Genomic DNA, 13,912 nt, shown 5'->3' with positions numbered 1-13,912 from the left:
AGCTACAGCTGTTACAGCTACTGCTATAGCTACTGCTACAGTTAGAGCTACAGCTACACCTACAGTACAGCTACAGCTACATCTATAGCTATAGTTACAGCTACAGCTACAGCTACTGCTACTCCTCCAACAGCTACCAGAGCCCTCACACAGCCTGTTGCTGCTTCTGTGGTGAATTATGAAGGCTGATGACTCTGTGAGTCACTTTGTAAAGATCCAGGGTCTTGAGTGGGAGCATTGGTTTAGACTGTGACCTTCCTGCCAAGGGCCAGGGGAATAACCTCCCCTAAGGAAATTTCCACTAACAGAATTCTCTAGCACAGAATGGGGGATCTGATGCTGAACATCTAAAGGCCCCCACCCTGTGCTCCCACACACAGGCTTTTGAGCACGCCATTGGGGTCCTCCACCATCTTTCACGATCACTTTAATTTTCTCCCTTGCACACATAGTTCCTCTGAGGCACAACTGCATGTCCTACCCTGCACCATCCCTTCCTGCCTCAGCTCCCTCAGCAGCTGGTCTCACATGAACTAAGCCTCACACCTATGTGTTGTCTCCTCCATTTGGATCCAGGCTGATCCTAGGCCTGGGCTCAGCCTTTGAGGTGGCTGGGTTGGACTCATTCTATTTCCCATTACCCTCATGCCCTGGGACAAAACAACTTTTCTGGCCTCCATATGTCCCTCTGCTATATGCAAATAAAAGCACCCACCTCCCAGAATTATTAATCATATTTTAAAGAATTATTTATTTTATGTATATAAGTACACTGTTGCTGTCTCCGGACACACCAGAAGAGGGCATCGGATCCTATTAAAGATCTCTCCAGCCCTTTAGTAATAAATTTATTCTCTCTCTCTCTTTCTCTCTCTCTCTCTCTCTGTCTCTCTCTCTCTGTCTCTGTCTCTCTCTGTCTCTCTCTCTCTCTCTCTCTCTCTCTCTCTCTCTCTCTCTCTCTCTCTCTCTCTCTCTCTGTGTGTGTGTGTGTGTTTAGGCTAGAGAACAACCTTCTGGAGTGACTCTTTCAGCCTTTGGGTAGGTTCTGGGGTTCAAACTCAGACTTGTAGCATTAGGCAATCACTTTTACCCACTGAGTAAACGTGGGTAAAAGTCCCACTCCTAGAATTTTTTAAATTAAAACTACTTGTATGTGTGTATTTGTATGTGTATGTATATGAATATGATGTATATGTATATGAATGTGTAGGGGGAGGATTGGCTAACAGGGGGCATGGCACTAGGAACTCGTATTACTCTACATATTGTGTTCATTTTGTGAAAACTTCAGGCACCTTTAAGATTTGCACACTTTTCTGTATGTGATTTTAGTGACACTAATACATAATGTTTGGGGAAAAGAAGACAAACAGTCATGTCCCTCTTCAAGCCCTTTGGAGTGACACCAGATCTGAGAGGAAACAGCTGAGTGGGTTGGAGGTGGCGACCAGCTGGTGTCTGGCTAGATTTATTTGATTTTTTTTCCCCCTCCGTTGTTCATTCACTTGTGGCTTCTGCACCTCCCACACGAAGTACAACACATAAGGGGACAAAGAAGAATTAATAGCTCTAGTTCCCATTTACTGAGAACGTACTATGGAATAAACAAGGAGCGTTCCTCTAACCCAATGTATCTATGATAAATTACTATTATTCCATGTATCGGCTGAGGAAGGAATCTCAGAATGGTTAAGTAAGCTGTTCACGGCTGCACAGCAAAAAAAAACCCTTCCGGATTTTCATGTGCTTCTGAGGATATGGGAGACCCAAATCTGGGCAAAGGCATTCCCTAGAAATCCAAGAGGTGGAGAGACCTGTCGACAATGGCTGTACTACATAGTCTTAGAGCCGAGGTGGGACCACGGTTTAATTGTTGTCAGCGCATGCGTTTCTGTAGGAGTTACTGTGAGGACTAGATTACAAGGATAGAGAGCAGTGTGGTGCACCCAAAGCGCAGGGGTCACCGCCTCCTGGGCCGAATCTTTAGGGCTAGCCGTACTTTAAAAGAAGAACCAACGGCTTTAGTAATCTCGTTCAAGCTAACGCAAGACAGTCCATGAAAAAGTTGCGACCCCAGGAACCAGCACAAGCAGCGGGCAGTGGGGGAGTCGGGAGGTGGCTGAGAGGGGGGGTGGAAGTGGGGTTGGGGGCGCTGACCCGGGTTGACCCCGGCGGGACGAGATCGCTCGCTGTCGCGAGATCTCGCGAGATCGCCCGCTCCCAGTGCGGAAGTGAGAGGCGAGCTCCCCGGAGCCGGCGTCTTTTAAGCTGGCAGAACCTCGATGCTGCTCTGCGGAAGTCTGGTTTACCTGCTGGAGTGGAGCTGGGTCTGCGGAGACCCGGGCGTGGGGCTGGGCTCCTGCAGCTCCCGTGGGGCTCCTGCCCACGGAGCTCCGGAAGAGCCCGTGCAGGGTTGCAGGTGACTGGTCTTCTGGACTCTCCTTCACCTAGGCCCCTTTAAGAGGCCATGGAACGAGGCTTAGCCAGACTCTCCAACGGTCGTATTTGTATACAATTAGGAAAATGGAGATAGTCCACTATTACCCCCGCTGAATTTGGGATCTGGGGACACTGAAGTGGCTTACGGGCATTCTGAAGAAGGGAATACTCTGTATTTGAGTTTAGTAGGTTGTATTAACGTAGCTTGCATGCATGGGCATTATTACTAGTGTTTCCAGGGGGGAGAAAAGGCCCGGTGGGGACAGCCTCGCATCCACACTGCAGTGAGTTATAAACCTGATGCGAATGTGCCAGACAGCCTTTGTACCTAGGGCGCCCAGCATCAGGATTGGGAAATATAAAAGATACGGCACAAAATAATGCGAGAATCCTTGACGTCATAGATCATAGAGAAAAGACGCTTGAGAAGAATTCCCCCCCCCCCGCATTAACAACTGTTCTGAAATAATAATTCAAACTAGTAATGCCATAAATTCCCATCTCTTTGCTGTTTGGTTAACAAGGGAGACTGCGGTCCTAAACTTAGAAGATTCCAGAAATAATTTATCGTTTAAAATTTTTAATTCGTTGACAACTTTTTACATGTACTGGCTGGGTTTTGCGTTGACACAAGCTAGAATCATTTTGGAAGAGGGTACCTCAATTGAGAAAATGTCCCCACGGAATTGGCATATGGTGCATTTTCTTGATTGTTGATTCATGTGGGAAAGTCCAGCTTTGTAGGTGCTGTAAGAAAGTATCCTGAGCAAGCCACAGGAACAAATTTAAGTAGCTGCGTCTCCATTGCCTCTGCTTCAGTTCCTGTCTTCAGGTTCTGACCTTGACTTTCCCTGATGATGGACTACAGACTAACATGGGATAAACCCTTTCCTCTCCAAGACGCCTTTATCTTGGTTATTTATCTCTGCCATAGTAATGCTAACAGACATGATGTAATGAACTTTTATAACTCACACCCTTTCCTCCCGTCTTATCTCCCTCCCACTCTCATAGTTTTTAAAAATAACCTAACGAGCTTAATTAAGGTTACAGATATATGCATGGCATGGGTGATATACTGGATCATGGTTGCCAAAGAGTAGATGACCACCAACCTAAATCATCATGGCCAAGATAATTAAGACAAGTAATGAAGTCAAGGAAGCTTTTTTATTTGTGTACATAGGTTGCTTCTCCCTAAGGCAGGGTTTAAGAGGTCAGCGTTGGATGTGGGGAAGAGAAGATTTTTATAGCTCAGGGTAAGGGGCTTCCAGAAGATTTTATAGTTTAGGGTGGGGACTTTGGCAGAAAAATAGGAGAGGTTACAGATGCAGATCATAACAAGTTAGTCATAACAACCTTTTGAAACATGGGTAGGGTTGCAAGATGCTTGTGGTGGTTTGAATGAAAATGTCCCCCATAGGCCCACGGGTAGTGGCACTATTAGGAGTTCTAGCCCTGTTGGAGGAGGTATGGCTTTGTTGGAGGAAGTGTGTCACTGGGGGTGGGCTTTGAGGTCTCAGATGCTTAAGCCAGGCCCAGTGCCTCTCTCTCTTCCTGTTGCCCATAGACATAAAATTCTCAGCTCCTTCACATGCCGCCATGATGATGATGGACTAAACTATAAGTCAGCCCTTATATGTTAAATGTTTCCTTACAGGAGTTGCCACAGTCATGGCGTCTCTTCACAGCAATAGAAACTCTAAGACAATGGTCACAACAACTTTTAAAAACAAAGACATGGTTGCTGTTTCCTGGGACAGGCAGTACAGAACCATTTGTAGTTAAGGTTACAGATGGGCATAGCTGGTTCTTGAGAAACAGGTTTAATCAAACAAGAATGAGCTCACTTTGTCTTTACTGTAAGATGGCTTCAAAGCCTAAGATGGAGGCTGGTTTATCACTACATACCCACACCCCAAGAAAAATGACCCTCCCCTCCTAGTAGCCATCAACTGCAAGTAGCTACTCAGGAGTGTTGGGGGGCCCCTGTGTTCCTCTATGTTGCTGGACTGTGGATGAGTCCCACAGTGTGCAGGCAGCCACAGCTGCTGTGACTTAATGAATGACAGACCATGACATGTCCAGAAGACAGCACCTCCCAGCACTCCGCCCAGTCTTTGGGTAGAACATTCTCCCAGCTTCCTCCTCGGCAGTGTGCCCTAAGTCTTTAGGGGTGGTAATGTAGATGTCTTCTTAGCACTTAACAATCTTTTCTCAGTGTTTTGACTAGTTATGGATCTTGTATTTACTGCCCACTGTAGAAAGAAGCATCTGTGACCAAGGCTGTAAAAAGTACTAACCTATGGAGTTCTGGATAGTTTTACATCAACATGACACAAGCTAGAGTCACCAGAGAGGAGGGAGCCTCAGTTGAGGAAACGCCTCCACAGGGTCCAGCTGTAAGGTATTTCCTTAATTAGTGATTGATGAGGGAATACCCAGCTCATTGTGGGTTGGCTGGTGGTCCTGAGTTCTATAAGGAAGCAGGCCGACTAAGCCACGAGGAGCAAGCTAAGTAGCACCTCTCCATGGCCTCTGCATCAGCTCCGGCCTCCAGATTCCTGCCCTGTTCTGACTTCTTCAAGCCAAATAAACCCTTTCCTCTCCATGCTTTGGTCATGGTGTTTCGTCACAGCAATGATAAATCCTAACTAAGACACATGGATATAAACAAATACAAGCAAGTATTTAGAAGCTAGTTTGACATGTCTTTTCCACAAAACAACAATAGTAGTTTCGCTGCTAAGGGCAATGACTCCCTAGCCGTGGGCTTAACTGTTTGTTGTACCAAGCATCAATTTCTCCCAGTGGAGGGAGCCACAGGCCCAACTGGACAGTTGGTTAATTATCCCATAATGCTCATGCCACTAATTCACCAGCGGGAAATCCATAGATTTCTCGTTGGTTGGTTGGTTGGTTTTTCAAGGCAGGGTTTCTTTGTGTAGTCCCGGCTGTCCTGGAACTTGCTCTGTAGACCAGGTTGGCCTCTAACTCATAGAGAGAGATCTGCCTGCCTCTGCTGGGAAATCTGTAGTTTCAAATAACTCTCACTGGTTTTATTATTAGTTGTTAGTATCTTGTTACTAATCTGTTGGCTAGGGTTCTTTTATTCTACGCAGACAGAAATTATAGTTAAAAATCTGTGGTTGGCACTTGCCTATAATTCCAATACTTGGGAGATAGAGGCAGGAGGATTAAAGGCTACAAAGTGAATTTGAGGTCAGCCTGGACTACATGAAACTTAGTTTAGGAAGAGGAGGAGGAGGAAGAATAAGAGGAGAAAAGAACAGGAATAAATTGTGAGTCAGTGGGGAAACATAAGCCAGTGCTGGCAGTCCCGGCCTGTGAGCACTCAAGGTCTAGGGGTGGACTCCATTAAGCCCTGAGAGTTAGGGGCCTATGCTACAGAATTAGAATCCAGAAATTTATGAGCACATCTTGAAGGCTTAATGTTCTGGCTTTTAAGCCCTGGCATTTGGCCGCCATTGTAAACTGTTGACTTGAGCAGCAGTGAGAGGCAGTGGCTTCCGTTCTTGAACAGGCCTTACACACTGTGACCCTTCAGCTCCGCAGTAGCAAGTACTACATCTCTGGAACTAGGGCGCTGAGACCCTTGATCCTTAAAACTTGGCTTCCCGTCTCGTTCTTAAGGTTTTCTCAGCCCTCAACACCTCTGTTTCCTGTCATTTCTGGCCTGACCACTAGAGCTCTTTAGCTGTCTTCTTAAGGCTCCTGCTGCTGTTGCTCCTGTAACTGCGGTGCCCAGTGACACGGCTCTGCTGCCATGTCTGTCACCCTCTCTTCGTGTTAGGAGCTCAACTTACTCTATTAAAGTAGGCAAGGAAGGCTGGAGATGGCTCAGTGTTTAAGAGCACTGACTGCTCTTCCAGAGGTCCTGAGTTCAATTCCCAGCAACCACATGGTGGCTCACAACCATCTGTAATAGGATCTGATGCCCTCTTCTGGTGTGTCTGAAGACAGCAACAGTGTACTCACATTCATAAAATAAATCTTTTTTTTTTTTTTTTTTTTTTTTTTTTTTTAAGTAGTCAAGGAAAGGCCACTGGAGAGAAGCCACTTATTGGGCCTAATGTTACAGCCTGAGGAAGGGGTGAGCGCAGGGAGGTGTCTACCTAGTGACTCACAAAGTTAGTCTAAGGACTGCTCATGTAGTTAGAACGAGTCTGTTAGTTACCGTCCTCCTCTTTGTGGCTAAATACCTAGTAGAAACAGAGGAGGAGGCTTAGTTCGGCCCTGTCACAACCAGGAAGGCATGGCAGAGTGACTCTTCTGTGACGGGTTGTAGTGTAGGCTTGTTCCTGCTTACCAATCAGAGAACAGGGAGTGATACTAGAAGTCAGGCTGGTCTGTAACTCCCAAAGCTCCACCCATCTGTAACCCACATCCACCAGCCACCCCCAACTCCCAGAGTCCACAACCATATACAACAGTGCTGGCATCTGGGACAAGATATTCAAAAACATGAACCTCTGGGGGACATTTCAGACTCAAACCATAGGGAGCACGTCAAGGTTATCTGTGCCAAACATGCCAGTCCTTCATTCAAACTCTGAGCCACACTGGCATCTGTCAAAGCAGCCCCTAATAAACAGAGGAGTGCATTACACCAGCCATTGTCCTCTTCTCACAACACCAGGCCAGAGTATCTCTTCTGGCCTCAGTGGAAATGGCTGTAGGGTCTTTAGAGTTCACCGAGGTCTGTGGTGGGGAAAAGTCTGGTGCGAGCTGTTTTGAAGCAGTCACAAACGGGGCAGGACCTTCTGGACCTGCAGTTGTCTGTCAGCAGCAAACAGCTGTGACTGGTGCAGCTTCTTCAGTGTACCTACGGAGTGTTCCAAGTGGCCAGTGCTGGGATGGAGACAGTCCTTTGCCCAAGGCAACTGAAATGCCGGGGAAGTGTGTAAAAACCATTAATTAGAGACTCATGTTGCCCCAACCCCCATCTTAGCTTTTAAAAAGGAAAGTGGGATGGTTACAATAACAGCAATTTAACAGTGTCTCACAGGGCCCCTTAGCTGCTACTCCAGTACCTCAGTGAGAGGTGGTCCTCTCTCGTCTGTCTCATTGTGACTGATTTAGAAATTTAAATCTATTATAGGTATGTATATATAGGGGGAACATGGTATGCAGAGGGATTGGCACTGTGTGTAGCTTCAGGAACTACTGGGGGCTGTAGGCTATCTCCTGAGGATAAGGGCTGCACTACGGTAGTAACACATTTTGATCAATCATGAGAGAGAGAGAAAAAAATTGAATGAGCTTCCTATTTACTCCATAGAAAACAATGTAAAATTGTGGTTGTCATTGATGAGTCATTAAAGATGGGACTTAGAAAGGTGACCCAGAGGTCAAGAGCAATTCCTCTTCTTCCAGAGGACCTGAGTTTGGTTCTAGGCATCCACACTGGGCAGCTCACATCTGCCTGTGACTTTCAGCTCCAGGGAATCCAGTAAAGTAGAAACTTCTTGTTTATTTGGGAAATAAGTTATGTCAAATGATGGTTTGCTGGGGCACACAGGTGAAAGGGTCTCTTGATAAAGCAGACATGTGAAAGGAGCCACGATGAAGGAGTATGAATGTGACCCCAGACAGTGGGAGGTGAGCACTGAGCACTGCCCTGCCGCCCTGACGATCTTCGCTAACGACATGCATGTATTGGTTTGTCTGAATAGTGTTGCTGAGCTCAACTGGCGATAATGACGCCATTGAAAGAAACTCGCCCGAGAACTGCTTGTGAGGTTCCTTCAGCAGCTTGCAGCCTCCTCAGCCTCTCCTCAGGCCAGCTGGGTGTTCCTGCTTGGTGTCTGCCTGCTGAAAGGACTGGACTGTAGCTGCCAGTTCCTGTGTGTTGTCTGCCTGCCTAGAGGACTGGTCTACCGTTGCTGAGTCATATTTGGTGTTGGCTACAAGGCTGAACTGCTGCCAAAGAAAATTGAACTTGCCCCTAAAGAACTATTGCTGAACAGGCCCACTGCCGCCACATCCTAATAACTTTCCCTCTACCTCTGCTGGGTGGTGGGCTAGAGGAGAGGTTGAACTCTTATTAAAGTAGGCTGCAAAAGATTTATGCCTTCTTCAGTGCCCTCTTCTGGCTTCTGTGGGTGTCTGCACACATGTGACTTATGCTCACCCAGATACAGATACACATAAATAAAATAAATATTAAAAAAAGATGAAAGAAATGTGCTGCTTAGCCCAGTACAGTGGCGTGCATCTGTTGTCCCAGCTGCTTGAAAGGCCTGAGAGTTGAGGCCTGAGTGATAGCCAGATCCTGTTTTAAACACAGATTGTGTGGTGTTTTCCATATGTGTTAACTCTCAGGTCTGGGGCTTTGGGTGTAAATTTTTATTTTTATAAGTAAACATTCAGATTTTGTATCTACTTTTTTTGTTTGTTTGTTTGTTTGTGCTTATATCCGCCCCATGCACCCCTCTCCCACCCCAAGGTGGTTTCTCTGTGTTGCCTTGGATTTCCTGAAACTTGCTTTGTAGAGCAGGCTGGCCACCTACTCAGAGATTCTTCTGTCTCTAGGGTTGCAGGCATGTGCCACACGGCCCGCCTGTGTTCACAGTCTTTTTCTTAAGGGGCTCATTGAAACTCTGAGTTCTGGCCTCACACGGTCTACATCTCTCCTTGCATGTCTGTCCCCTCCTGACATCTCTCAGTAGGGCGGGGCATGTGGTTCTTCTCTTCATTCATGAGAAGATGGACACCCAGAGACATTACATTGGTTGCTTATGGTTTTGCCTGTGGCTGGAGAAAATTCAACTAGAAACCAATTTTTTCAGTTCTGAGTTCAAGACATTTAGTCACACCAGTGGCCAAGCACCTTATTCCAGAATTTTCCACTGTCTTTCGTGTCCTGGGTTGGGTTCTAAGGTCTGAATGAGAGGCCTGGTGAAACTATAAGGGAACACTTTGTGTTTTCTGTCGCCTGCAGCCTCTCTTTGTCCTCCTTTCTCCTCCAGCAATGGAAGGCATCTGGTGGGAGCTGAGAGCGATGAATCTTCCCTCTGTCAGGGGGAGCAATTCTTGAACAGACTCAGAATGGACCGGTGAGCAGCGAGCCGGCTGTGCGTGAATATGCATAGGAACATGTCTTTGTTACTTTTTAAGCCAAGTGTATTTTGGGCCTGTTTCCCTGGAGACATAGGGCGGAAGGAGAGGCCTTGCTGAGAGTGGTGTCTTTGCGACACTTGCTTTCCAGCCCCCTCCAGTCAGTCTCAGGCTCCACCTGCGCTGAGTTTTCCAAGGTCACTAACTTTTCTTTGTTGCAGAGTCCAACTTTTTAATCCCTAATCTTTCCAGCTTTCTCCAGCTGTCAGCGTTCTTTTCAAATGTAAATCTGATCCACCTTCGTCTAAAACCCTTCTGTGGCTCCTCACCGCTCTGCAGTGAGACTGAAACAATTGGTTGCAGACTCCCAGTGTCAATCCCAGTGCACACTGGGAGCTTTCTTTTCTCTGATGAACCTGTGAACTGTGCTCTTCCCTGACAAGGGGCTTTTGCACGCATTCCTTCAGTCACTATTTAATTTTACTTACCATTTGTGAGACTTTGGTGTTGGAGTTACAACAGCCGATAGAGCAGTCAACGTCTGGTAAGAATCCTGGGAGAAGGATGTTTGCAAACAAGCCTGGTTTTTGAAGCATGGTGGAAGGAATGAATTCACAGGCGCATAAATAAATAAATAAATAAATAAATAAATAAATAAATGTTTGCTTTTGTTTTAATTACAAGTTTGGAATTTACTGATGTTTAAATAATAACTTCATTGACATAATCCCCATACTGTGAAATTTACATATAATGTATACAGTTCAGTTCAGAACATTTGATTGTGCAGCTGTCACCACATTTGAGACTGTTGTTATCCCCAGAAACTTTGTCCTCATTTATAGTGTTCTACTGCTGTGAAGAGACACCATGACTATGGCAACTCTCATCTACAGAGCATTTAGTTGGGACTTCCTTACAGATTCAGAGGTCTGTCCATTATGTCCATTGGTTGAGATCACTGTGTTGCTCCGGCACAGAAACCTAGCATGGTGTCCGGCATGCACGTGGCTACTCAAAACTTTGTAATTCCAGTTCCAGGGATCCAGCACCCTCTCTGGCGACCACAGGCACTTCAGTATACACTGATACACATGTGGGAAACACTCATACACATAAAGTAAAAACAAATAAATCTTAAAAAGAGAAAAACCTGACCTGGATCATGAACATTTAGCATGACCCGTGTCCAGTTGTCTGGAAGAATTTGAGGAACGGGTCCTATTTCTTCTTTTAAGTGTTGTCAGAGGCATCCAAGCTTAGGGTTTCCTTGATGGGAAGGGTTTAGCTACACATTCAGTTTCTTTAATAGTTGTTGAACTCTGGTTTCTGTTGCTGAGAAAGTGTTGGGGATTTTTAGATTCTGTTGGGGTAATGCATCTTTTATTTCTAATATCAGTAATCTGAGTCTCCCATCCATTTCTCTTGACTAGTGTGGTACACTGGCTAGGGGTTCATTTTTTTGTTTGTTTGTTTGTTTTGTTTTTGTTTTGTTTTTGTCAACTTGACACAAGCCAGGGTCATCTGGAAAGAAGAAACTTCAGTTGAGGAAATAACTTCAAACCTTTGGCCTGGCCATTTCTTAATTAATGGTTGATATGGGAAGGGACAGCCTGTTGTGGGAGGTGTCACTCCTGGGCGTGAACCTGGAAGATGTAAGCAACCAGACTGAGCAAGCCGTGGGGACAAGCCAGGAAGCAGCGCCCTCCATGGCTTCTGCTTCAGCTCCTGCTTCTAGGTTCCTGCCTTGACTTCCTTTCATAAGACACTGTAATCCAGATTTGTAAACCAAATAAACCCTTTGCTTCCCAAGTTGCTTTTGGTCATGGTGCTTTATCACAGCAACAGAAAAACATACCAGGATATTTTGCAAGAAGTTTGTCAGTTTATCAATATTTCTCAAAAGAAAAAAAAACATTTAATTTGATTTTTAGCTATTATTTTAAATTTCTTCCTGTTGAATTTAGAAATGATTGAATCTGTTTTAAATCTTTTACATCAATATTAAGATTTTATCTTTTCTATTATTATTGTTTTTTTTTTTTTTTTTAAGACAGGGTCTCACTGAGTATCTCTGACTGTCCTGGAATTAGCTCTGTAGCCCAGGCTGGCCTTGAACTCACAGAGATCTGCCTGCCTCTGCCTCCCAAGTGCTGGGATTAAAGCCGAGGCCACTATGACTTGCACTTACCTATTTTTAGTTTATTGATTTTTCCCCCTTCTAGTCTCCATTTCTGTTTCTTTTTGTTTCCAGTTTTACATCGTGCTATGTGGCTTTTTATCTTATGAGGGCAGCTAGCATTGATTTGAACCTTTTAGAAGTTCTAATATAGGTGCTAGAGCCCAGGTAGAGCTGGCCTGGGGGACGCTTGCCTAGCATTCATGACGATCTGCCAGCACTATACAGCTATGGTGGCACTCAGGGAGTAGAAACAAGAGGATAAGAAGTTCAAGGTTATCCTTGGCTACATAGTGAGTTAAAGGATAGCCTGGGCTATACAAAACCATGTCTCAAAAACAAACAAATAACAACAACAACAAGACATAGTTCTAAGTACTATACATCTAGCAATATCTCACATATTTTAAGATGTCATGTTTTCTTAATATTTTATTTGTTTATTTTTGAGACAGAGTCTCACAGGCCTCGAATTCAAATCCTCGCACTTCATAAGCCTCTTGAGTGCTGTGTGCCAAATGCCTAGTTCATGTTACCATTTCCGTCCAACTCAAAATACTTTATAATTTCCCTTTCAAGTTCTTATTCCACTCACAAGCTATTTATAAATACACTATTGCTAATTAATTTCCAAATATTTGGAAGTTTTCTAGAGAGCTTTTTGTAAATGGTGTCTAATGTGACTCCAGTGTGATTAGAGACTATTGTATGGCTTGGATAATTTTAAAAATAATTTAAATTGCTTTATGCTCAAAATAAGATCTGCTTTGGTAACGGGTCCATGCACTCTTAGAAAGAATGTGTGTGCTGCAGGTTTTGAGTGTCCTGTAACTGTCAGGCAGGTGAAGCTAGTTGGTTGGTAGTATTCCCTCAGAGTTCTGTGAGTTTCTGCCTGCTTGTTCAATCAGTGATTGAGAGATACCAAAATATCTGAAGATAGCAGTGCCCGTGTCTGTTTTTCCTTGCAGTTCTATCACTTTTGGGATCAGGCATTTAAAACCATGGCTAGATACATAAGCAGTTGGGCCATTATGTTCACTTCATGAGTGGAAGATTCTAAAACAATCTTCTTTGTTCTTGGTTACACCCCCTCCCCAAGTCTATTTTATCTGATGTTAATATAGCCACGTGGTTTCCTTTTCCTGTTGGCATGGTATCCTTTTAGTTTTAACTTGTTCCCTTTTCTTTTTTAATCTTAAATTGCATGTGTTTACACCAGAGGACAACTTGGGGGTGGGGTGGGGTTGTTGTCTCTTTTCACTGTGTGGTTCCTGGGGCAGTCAGGCTTTGTGGTAGGTGCCTTTAACCACTGAGTCATCTTACCAGCCTTGTTTCTTTACATATAAAATATGTTTCTGGCCCACACGTCAGCTAAGCAGGGTTCATAGGGGCTCGCAGGCTGAAGTGGCAATCATGGGGCCTGCATGGGTCTAACCTAGGTCCGCTGCATGTATGTTACGATGTTATCTTGCTGTTCTAACAGTGGGAGTGGGCGTGTCTCTGACTCTTTTGTCTGCTCTTGGGACTCTCTTCCTCCTATTGGGTTGCCTCTCCCAGCAGCCTTGATGTGAGGGTTTGTGCCTGGTCTTATTGAATCTTATGCTGTGTTCAGTGGATATCCCTGGGAGGCCTGCCCTTTTCTTAAGAGAAAAGAAGGAGTGGATCTGGGTGAGAGGGGAGGGAGAGGAGAGTAGGAGGAGTGGAGGGAGGAGAAACTTTGGTCAGGATATATTGGGAAAAAAAAACTTTTGAAAACTCAGATGAAGAAATCGCAAGTCTCTGTCATTAGTAACTAGTGAAGTAGAATATCCTATTATGAGTATTTACAAGTTTTATATGAGAGTTTATATGTTCTGAACAGTGTGAAATACTTTGTAGTAAGCAGATATATTGCATGCATTTTACTAATATAATCATGTAGAGGAATGTTAGCAAGACAAGCATTTGATCAGAAGAATGAGACCTGTGACTCTTAGGAGAACCCATAACTTTAAAAAATATAGTTAAAATTCAATAAAATTGTTTTTTTATAACTCAAAAATATAAAAAAAATAAAATGTGCTTCTTTTAGATAACATATAGTTGAGTCTTGGATTCAAACTGAACATTTCTATCTCTTGATAAGTTAATTCCATTTAATGTGATTTTACAAATACGGTTAGATTATCATTACTGTGCTGTGTTTCTGTTTGTCCTGTCTGTTCTCTGTTCCCC

The 13,912-nt window shown here is 44.5% G+C and overlaps 1 long non-coding RNA gene across 1 annotated transcript; it reads left to right on the top strand.

Annotated features, from left to right (window-relative positions):
- Nucleotides 1-2,219: 2,219 nt before the first annotated feature.
- LOC143441792 (uncharacterized) lies at nucleotides 2,220-11,331 on the top strand. The gene is made up of 2 exons (XR_013109478.1): nucleotides 2,220-2,419; nucleotides 8,136-11,331. It is a non-coding gene; the product is annotated as an uncharacterized LOC143441792 (long non-coding RNA).
- Nucleotides 11,332-13,912: the final 2,581 nt, after the last annotated feature.

The sequence above is a fragment of the Arvicanthis niloticus genome, chromosome 3 (assembly GCF_011762505.2).
Source record: "Arvicanthis niloticus isolate mArvNil1 chromosome 3, mArvNil1.pat.X, whole genome shotgun sequence".
Lineage (NCBI taxonomy): Eukaryota > Metazoa > Chordata > Mammalia > Rodentia > Muridae > Arvicanthis > Arvicanthis niloticus.
Note: the sequence above shows the minus strand (reverse complement) of the source record. Positions and strands in the feature narration are given on the sequence as shown.